Source organism: Ursus arctos, unplaced genomic scaffold (assembly GCF_023065955.2).
Source record: "Ursus arctos isolate Adak ecotype North America unplaced genomic scaffold, UrsArc2.0 scaffold_20, whole genome shotgun sequence".
In the NCBI taxonomy this organism is placed as follows: Eukaryota; Metazoa; Chordata; class Mammalia; order Carnivora; family Ursidae; genus Ursus; species Ursus arctos.
The window spans coordinates 31,793,582-31,803,493 of NW_026622875.1; the positions used below are offsets into that span (position 1 = coordinate 31,793,582).

The following is a 9,912-nucleotide window of genomic DNA, read 5'->3' on the forward strand; positions in this document are numbered from 1 at the left end:
GAGGAGTTAGGTGAGGGCAACTGCTCTGGCCTAGGGCTCAGAGTGGGCATAAACATGGCCCATCACGGGCCAGAGTCCTCAGAGGAAAACAGAATGAGCTGAGCCTAGGTGGTAAACACAGGCAGATTCTGGCAGCCTAGAATAGCAGAAGGTCACTTCTGAATGTGAATGACTGGACAGTGACCCTACTAGAGAATATTTTATAGGAGCGTTCCAGCTCCTGCTCATGCTGGGAATTGCTAGCAGGGACAGTTTGCCTTGTGTTCTCCTTGGCCTGACAGCCTATTCCAGAATACCTGCTCTTCTTTCCTCCTGGAAGGCCAAACTCCCACCCCTTCATGTCCAAATGCTCCCAGTTCTCCCAAGTTCAAATGTTTCCTTTCCGTGAAGAATTTGCCAAGAGGAAAGTGTTCCCCCCCGGGAGCTTCCCTAGTGTATTCTTTGATTTTCATTCTTGGCAGTGTGCTTGGTGGCAAGAGCTATGGTTTAAAGTCAGACAGTAGCTGGTTCAAATCCTGGCTCTGCCACTCACTGTGGGGAAACTCTCCAGGAGTTCAATAGAGATAATATTCCTTCTCTATGAAGTGTAAGCGATTAACCTTGAGTTTCCTTGGACTAGGAATAGCCAGATCTCAGGACTCATCCTTTTCCTTCAGGACTCCTGACTAGGAGCCTCCATGAAAGCCGGATAGCAGCCAAGTGCGAATCAGGAACACCTTATTTTTATTTTCTTAAGTAGTGCCACACGCAGCATGGAGCCCAATGTGGGGCTCGAACTCATGACCCTGAGATCAAGACCTGAGCTGAGATCAAGAATTGGAAGCTCAACCAATTGAGCCACCCAGGAGCCCCAGGAACACTTTATTGCCCTAACCAACCAAGACAGAGACTGGCAAAGGCTGAGTTGGAAGATGTTGGCTAGGCCTGCAAGCCACGGAAGATTGCCTTTTCTTCCCCAAAAGAATGAAGATGGCCAGCCCTTCTTTGGGCTTCTGCTTGCCTTCCCCTGCAGGAACAAGAGTAAGGAAGAGGGACAGAGGCCAGACCTGGGTAAGCAGTCCCTAGGAAGCCCCTGATCCCATGTACAGAAAAAAGACAGGTGACTCTGCCACAAAGCTGATCTTTAAGGTAGAGGGACGCTGCCCACAGGCAAAAGGGCCCAATGCATGACCTGGGTTCTGACTAATCAGACCAATAACTCTTTTCCTTCTGGAGAGTATGGGGACATAAACCTAGAGTAGGTTGGCCCAGGGTGGAAGGGTGGGGAGAGAGGTCTCCTCTTCAACAGTATGGGTTTGATATACCACTTCTAAAATGCCTTATACAATGCCTTGCCACATAATAGGAGCAATCTAAACTCTTCAGAAATAAGAACACTTACATGTGTAAGTATATATGCAAATGTAAATGTAGCTCTGGTCTACGTATTCAATCTTGTAATATGTTACTTAGCCATATCTTATTTGAGTAAATTATTAACTACTTGAGCACAAGGCTCATGACTGCTTCATCCCTTTATTCCCCAAGTGTCAACTCAGATACACAGCTGGTGTTCAAAGTGTTGAACAAGTTAATGAATTGGTTTGCACGGTACACACAAGATAGATAAACTACATTGCAGTATATCCAAAACCTCAAGAGTAATTCCAACTGGATCAAGACTGCCTTCGCAGTGCTTTGGAACAGACTTGCTTCTTGCCAAGGGAAACATGAGTTTGCAGCTGCAGACGAGTTAACTTTGAATGAAATGACACGTGTAAGGCAGCTTGCACATAGTCTGGCCCCTCCCTGAATCGGTGGCTTCTTGAGTGCCTTGGCTCCCACCTGCCTCCCATAGGCTCTCTCTATGATGTGCCAGATGCTTCCTGTGTCAGTTAAAGCACCTGGCCTGGAACTGAAGGACCCGTTCTGCCCAGGTCTGGCTTCAGGAAATAAATGTCATCAAATAGTCTTCAGAGAGGAAGATGCTGATCTTCTCTCGATTACAGTCTGATTCTCCACACACTGCCTGGAAAACGCAGGAACCGAGTGTACTTGCTTGCTAGGGCTGCTGTAACGTACCGCCACAGACTGGGGAGCTCCAGCAACACATGTATTTTCTCACAGATCCGGAGGCTAGAGGTCCATACACACCTGGACAAGAGAAAAATGGGCCAAGTTTCCTCTCTTGGATGCCTAAAACTAAAAACTTACGAATCTGGAGTAAACAGGCCTAACTTTAGCATGCACCAGATCACCCAGAGGGTTTGTCAAAACACGGATTTCTATTTCTGACTCAGAAGGTCTTGGAAGTTGGGTGGGGATTTGCACTTATTATATTTCAGGGTGCTGTGGCTGCTGGTCCACGGACCACATTTTATTTTATTTTATCTTATTTTATTTTATTTTAAGATTTTATTTATTTATTTGACACAGAGAGAGACAGCCAGCGAGAGAGAGAACAGAAGCAGGGGGAGTGGGAGAGGAAGAAGCAGGCTCCCAACGAAGGAGTCTGATGTGGGGCTCGATCCCAGGACTTCCGGATCATGCCCTGAGCCGAAGGCAGGCGCTTAACGACTGAGCCACCCAGGCGCCCCAACGGACCACATTTTAAGAACCACTGGTCTAAGGGTTCGGTCAGCAAAATGAGTGTATCTACAATGATTGAATTATTCGGGCGTAATTATCCAGATGACCATTTCAGTGGGGAATTTTGGACACATTTATAACTTCCCTAGAGAATTCTAATTTGTGGCAGTGTTCTTCTGGTCTCGTCTTTTCCACGTTCCTCCCCTCCCTTTAAACAGCACATTCACCCTAAAAACATATGTAACCACATTTTCAGATTCCAGTTTGTAATTATATTTCACTTTATTGGTGCAGAAATTCTCTGGAAGAGGCCTGTGGTTTGCAAATTCAAAGATCTATTTTGAATTGAAGACAATTTAAAAATACATCTCATTACTTTTTTTTTCTTTCATATATACCCCAAATTTCTTTTACAACTCCCCCCTTACATATCAGCTTGAAGTCCATTTTTAAGACTGAACAGTTCTTGAATTAGGAACTCTACCAACTCAAGGCAACTGATAAGTGGTAGCATCCAATATGCAAATGACCTTCTAAAGTAATTTTCCATTTTTATTCTTGCCCTATTTCAGTCAGTCTGGGAGATTCCTGGAAAGAACATGTGCTAAAAGCATTTCCATTTATATTAGTAGTCGGCTCCATACATAGCCAATTTGTTCTACTTTTCTCTGGATCATCTCAACCCTATTTGCCTAAGCTGAGTCACACTGTCAAAGAAAGCTGTAATGGTTTATATTCAACTAGCTCAAACTTGTTAGTCCCAGTGTACAATTATAAACACAGTCAGAGAAAAAGGAAAAAGAAAACAATACATTCCCAGAAATTGGTAGTATTTCTACAATGAAGCAACAGAGAGAGAAATTAAGAAAACAACTCCATTTACAACTGTACCAAAAAGAATAAACTTAACCAAAGAGGGGAAAGACCTGTACTCTGAAAACTATAAAACACTGATGAAAGAAATTAAAGATGACACAAATGGAAAGATATTCCATGCTCATTGTTTGGAAGAATTAATATTGTTAAAAGGTCCATACTACTCAAAGCTATCTACAGATTCAATGCAAACCCTACCAAAATACCAACAGCATTTTTCACAGAACTAGAATAATACTAAAATTTGTACAGAACCACAAAAGACCCCAAATGGCCAACACAATCTTGAGAAAGAGGAACAAAACTGGAGGTATCATAATTCCAGATTTCAAGATATACTACAAAGCTGCAGTAATCAAAACAGTATGGTACTGGTACAAAAACAGACACATAGATCAATGGAACAGATAGAGATGTTGGAAATAAGCCCACGATTATATGGTCAAATTAATCTATGACAAAGGAGGCAAGAATATACAATGAGGGAAAGACAGTTTCTTCAACAAATGGCTCTAGGAAAACCAGACAACAACATGAAAAAGACCACTTTCTTGCACCACACACAAAAATGAACTCAAAATGGATTAAAGACCTAAACGTGAGACATGAAACCATAAAGATTCTAGAAGAGAGCACAGGCAGTCATTTCTCTGACATTGGCCATATATACCATTGTTTTTGTTGGTGACACCCCTCTCTCTCTCTCATTCTCTCTCCCCCAATCCCCAGCCAGCCAGTGGTCTATTTTTATTTAGAATGGAACATGGCTTTTAAAAAATAATGAATGTAAAGTGTCTACTATGCAATGGTTTAAAGGAAGGGTCAAGAAGTATTAAAAGAGCTAGTGAGAAGCAATTTTCAAAGACCCCTAAGCCAAAGTCTCTGGTGAGCTCTTTTTCTCCCATGTCTGCTGGATCTTATGAAAATGATCTCCTGTTCTGTTGAGTACCATGTTGACAGGAATTTGAGGAGTAGCCTTAATTGCACATGGTCAAGTGTGTTGCCACGTGTTATTATTGCTGAGGAGCTAGATTTATCCCTTACGTGGCTGTCACTCAGCCCTGATTCCTTCTCCATCCCTCAAACAGCACCCTCATGCTCTCTTGCAATTTGAAAAACACTGTCTCACCTGCATTCTCTTCATTATCAATCTCATGGAGTCAAATTGTAGCCCAAATTTGGTCTAGGGGCCCCATTAGCCGTTCCAGGGTGGAAACTTTGTCTCATGACTTCTCAGATAAGCAATCCAGAGGCTCACATCTTGCCACATACAGGGTTGATAAAGTGAATGGCACAAGGTAGGGACTCAACAGATGTCGAATTAAATAGAAACTTTATGATCTATTTCTTCATCACTGTTGTTGCTTGTACTTTTGCCACTGTTTTTTAGGTCATGCTGATTTTTTTTCCCCTAAATTTTAAGTCAAGCATTTTGTAAGATAATCAAAATGGAAAATTCCAGAAGTTCTCATTTCAAAATCATAGGCCCATTTGTTCTCTTTCAAACCTTTTCTCTTTTAAAATTGTCCCTTCAAGATAAAACCACACAATATGTGACTTTGGAAAAGTCATTTGATTTCCCTGAGGCTGTTTCCTTATCACAGGAATAATAATAATCACTCTTTTCAAAAGGTTGCTGTGAGGATGAAATAAAATTATGTGCATGAAAGCTCTTAAGGGTTACACACACCTTATCATTACCCTTACCTTAAATCCAGATCACAACAATGCTGATATGCAACATGAATAGCTACCTAAAACAGAACAGCCTCACCGTTGGAGCTTTCTTTAAAAGGTTATACTGCTATATTAAGAGTTTAGCCATTTTCTCCTCCATATTTTTTTTCTTGTGTTCCCACAGCTCTCCATTCTTTGAGTCAGTGGCATTCATCTCCTCAGGGGGCGGGTAGGTCAGCCCGGTATGGGGAATCCCTGGGCAGAAGGGGGCCCCAGCTCCCCGGAGCGTGGACCTCAAGGAGAAGCCATGTCCCACATGGCATCTGGCGGTTGCATTACAATGTCTGAGGGAGAAGTCCAGGCAGAGGGGCCTGAGAGGGGCCTGTGGAGGCCTGGACATCCCAGCATAGTAGGGAGAAACTCCTCAGGTCCCCAGAGGGATGTGGAAAGGACTGAGCAGATGACAGAAGAGCCCCAACAGTTTGCAGAAAGTGGATGCAATTTGCAGTTGAGCAGCATCTGCCACTGAAACCCAAGGCAGACGAAGCCTCAAGATGGGAACTGCCATAAGGAGAGAGGCCAGCTGAGGAAGCTGGCCTCCAAAGACAGCCCTCCCTGAAACCACATGGCCCTATGTAGTCCTCTCCCACACTGTCTGTGGGTTGGCCCTCTCACTCACTTTAACCAAGAGAGTAACACAGACAGTTCCAGGCCAAAGTCTTGAGAAAGCCTGGTAGCTTTTACTCATGCCCTGGTGGAAGTCTGCTGCTATGTGAAAAGCCCAGGTACCCTGCTGAACAAAGAAACCCTGGAGGGGAAAGGACCTGGAGGGGAAGACACTGCTTGTGCAGACAGACCACATGGAGGAGTGCCAAGGTTCTAGGGCTGTCCTAGACCAACCAACTTGGGACTGTCAGGAACAAACCTATAGTCTGACACAGTCAGGTTTATTGACTCATTGCAATGAAACAGGCCACAGTCCAGAGGAACTGTGGGGCGACTCACCAAAGGTAGAGTTAGCATAGGATTCAGGGGAGGGGTGGGATTTAGGTGGAATATTAATGAAGCTGAGTGTTTTGTTCGTTTTTGAATTGAAAAATCATTTTATTAAATAGAGTTCATTGAGGAAACTCAGTGTAAGGTGACATTAAAAGCCAACGATTGTCATGCAAAGCATTTGGAGACTATATATGTATTATATGAAGAGGGATAAGGGGGCTCAAGGAGGATGAGTTGGGTGTAGAGGACAAAAGATGGGGGTGCATGAGAGAGTTTCAGTATTCCAGCCCAGTTACAAATTGTTCCAATGGAGATCTGCTGGGAGCCAGGCAATGGGATTATGATGATACTGTGCTTGGCTGGCCCAGGAAGTGCCAGTGGATTTAAAGCCATATATAACATTCCAATTCTTTCAATGGCTATCTTTTAGAAAAATTGGGATGCCATATTTCACAGACCATAAACTTGCATACCATAAAATTCACCACTTAAGAATACACAAATAAATGATTTTAGTATTGAATCACAGGATTGATAGACTCCAAGCAAAGCAGGCTCCATGTAAAGGACTTGACATCAGATCGGGACTATGAAGTGGACTCTAAGTCCTATTTCCTGGAATGCTATAAAGTTATGATAGATGGAGAAATCTGTGTCCAGAAACTCTGCATCTGCATTGCAAACCAAGGCTCTTTGGGCATGCCATGCTTACTGATAAACATTTCTGGTAATCTACGATTTTAGAAAACAAAGTTTCTCATGAATAAGAAGGATGGATGTTCGGCATTTCCAGTTGCAGTGTTTCTTTGGATAAAATATGTCCTGTTAACTTTGCGTCTGCCTTTATCCATGTCTCTTATTCCAACTTGATGAACGGCTGGGCAGATTTTTACATTCTCAGCCTGAGCTAATTTTTACTTTCTCAGAGTAAAGAAGGCAACTCAGAACTTCCAGCCCAGTGGAGCCTCTAGAGGACCCAGCTCCAGCTGCCATCTGAAGGCAACCGTGAGAAAGACCGGTAGAGAGAGGAAGAGACTCAACTGAGCCCCGCCAACCTGCAAAGCTGCAAGAGAGAAGAAGGTCTTGTAATTAGCCGCTAAGTTAGGGGATGGTTTGTTACACATAAATAGATTACTGAACCAGTCATGTTTGAAGCAGACCTCTCCCCTAATGGCAGGGTAAGACCCCACCCCCAAAACAAGACCATCCTCAGGGAAGAAGGAAACAGGAGAGGAGTGAACCTAAGGTAGATGAAGCACTTAGAAGAGACTGAGTGCTACCCTCCGCTGAGAAGTCAGAGAGCAGCTACCCCTGGGGAATGGAGTGTTGACTGCAAAGGGCATGAGGGAGCCCTCTGGGTTGCTGGATATGCTATATATCTTAATCTGGCAGTGGTCACGTGGATGCATACCTATGTAAGAATTCATCAAGCTGTACACTTAAGATAACAAGCAGAAGTGCAGCTCATGGGACGCCTGGATGGCTCATTCAGTTAAGCGTCTGCCTTTGGCTCAGGTCATGATCCTGGGGTCCTGGGATCAAGCCCCATGTCAGGCTCTCTGCTCAGCCGGGAGCCTCCTTCTCCCTCTCCCCCCCACCCCCTGCTTGTGCACTCTCTCTCAAATAAATAAAATCTTTAAAAAGAAATAAATAGGGACGCTGGGTTAAGCATCTGCCTTCGGCTCAGGTCATAACCCCAGGACCCTTGGCCTGCTGCTCCCCCTATTTGTGCGCGCGCGCTCTCTCTCCCTGACAAATACATAAAATCTTAAAAAAAACTGGAGCAGAACAGCTGATTTCTATCACAGAGTAATAAAAGTTAACCAATTCTGTGAAATATATATTTGCCACAAATACACTAAGAGGTGAAAATAAGACATTATGACAGATGCATGAAGTAAGCAAATATTTATGTAGGAAAAAAGTAAAATTATGAATTTAAACATGGACTGACCTAGATGCCAAAGAGGAACCTGATTTTGAGCAGAGAATGTAAGAATATACAATTACAAAATTGCTGGAATATTCACTCAGAATTCCTATTTTATGAATTAAATTAGAAATAGACTGTAGCTCTTCAAGGTCATGTCCCTGGAATTAGAGATGGAAGGAAGTTTTGAAACCTTCTTTCACTGGTTCTCAAGCTGGGCTGCACACTGGGATCACATGGGGAACTTTAAAAATACTGGTGCCTGGGTCCCACCCGAGAGATTCTGACATAATTGGGCTAGAGTGTGGCCTGGGATTCAAGATTTTTTAAGAACCCCAGGTGATTTCCATGTGCTGCCAGGATTGAGAACTGCTGGTCAGTTTCAACCACTCTTTTCACAAATGAGAACAGAGGCCCGATACTGACAAATGGCTTGCAAAATATCCATTAATTGGCTGAAGCCAATTTTCTCTGATGTGCCTTAATGGGAGGGAGCTGTGGCATGGATAATACCAAACAGTGAATAATCTAAAAATAATTTCTATTTGGTTTGGGAAAGTAGCACGTGACTTCCCGGCCACCGACTGGTCTGGCTAATTCAGTTTGGCTCAAATGAATGTGCCTTTTCCTGAGTTTACACTGACGGCGCAGGCCTGTGCTGAGGTGTGGAAGGAAAACAGCCAAACTCAATATTGACTATGGTCAGTTCCCCAGGTGTTCAAGGCACACAGTAACTATACAGATGAGGGGACTTCTCTTACCAGAAGATTCCACAGAGGGACAAAGCTAGCTTTTTCCTGACCCATTGTTCTGTGAAGGTTGGGTGCCTGAAGCATGAAGAGGGAGTGAAGGGAGAGGGGCTGATGGCTGTCAAGGAGCACTTTTGTGCCAGGTTTTTTGCTATGCATTCCTATAAACAGCACGTTATCCCCATTCTAGAGATGAGGAAACTGAGACTTAGAGAGATTGTATAACCACCAAAGCAGAGCCAGGATGGAACCTCAGGCTTATCATACTCTGTCCAAGAGGGACAGTTGAGACCTCAAGCTGAAAAAGAAGCTGCAGACGGACTTGGATCTGATCCTTGGATTTTAAGCCCTGTGAACAGACTTTGTCTCCCCATTTTTCAGCCCAAACAGTCTAAAGACAGCAGCAAAGAGACCTCCAGAAGTGCCTGTGGTAGCTGTGAGGAGCCAACTGCCAAGATCCCCAGCTGCTGCTGTCTGAAATCCATCACCTGACCTGAGCCAAGCCCACATCTCCCAGGCACTGTGCTGCTCCTCTCCAATGTCTGTGCCCAGCAGGGTACGAAGGGGGCCTGTTCCTGGGAGACCTGGGACTGTGACGGAAGCTTTGCCACATCTTCCTCAGTATGCAGGCATTGGGGATGCTTCTACCCAACCCTCCCTCCCTTCCCAGGGTCAGGTCTGCAGAGCAGTCTGATGGCTCTCCCAGCCTTTTCCTATTCCTTCCCTGTTTTCTCTCACAAGGGGTGGTCCCCTGAATAAAACCTTTGGAGTGTTTAAACTCATGCAAAGCCCCTCCCCACTGGCGCCCCCAGCCATATCCACATCATTGTGGGGGGAAAGGAGGTCAGCCTCTGCTGACTTTTCTGGGGGAACGTGGTCTGAGACTGAAGGTGAAGACTACAGAGGAACAGGTTTCTCAGTATGTTTGCCCTTGTCATTGGTCTTGGTTCCATGAAGGAAGACAGCCTAGGCAACAAATGATTGACTGGCTCCCAACTAGCCCTAATTCATTTGCCAAGAAGTTACCTTTTACTGCAGGTGTCCACAAAGCACAAGGATGAACTTGGAAAGGCCGGGAATTCTTTTCTGACTTTAAGTCCTTCAGGGAAGACA

General features: G+C 44.3%; 1 protein-coding gene across 1 annotated transcript in view; it reads right to left on the minus strand.

The window, feature by feature from the left end:
- Positions 1–9,912, minus strand: part of COLQ (collagen like tail subunit of asymmetric acetylcholinesterase) — an 86,947-nt gene extending 77,035 nt beyond the window's left edge. The window contains exon 1 of the mRNA XM_044383391.3: positions 9,826–9,912. The gene's annotated coding sequence lies outside the window, so the exon portion shown is untranslated. The remainder of the gene's footprint in view (positions 1–9,825) is intronic.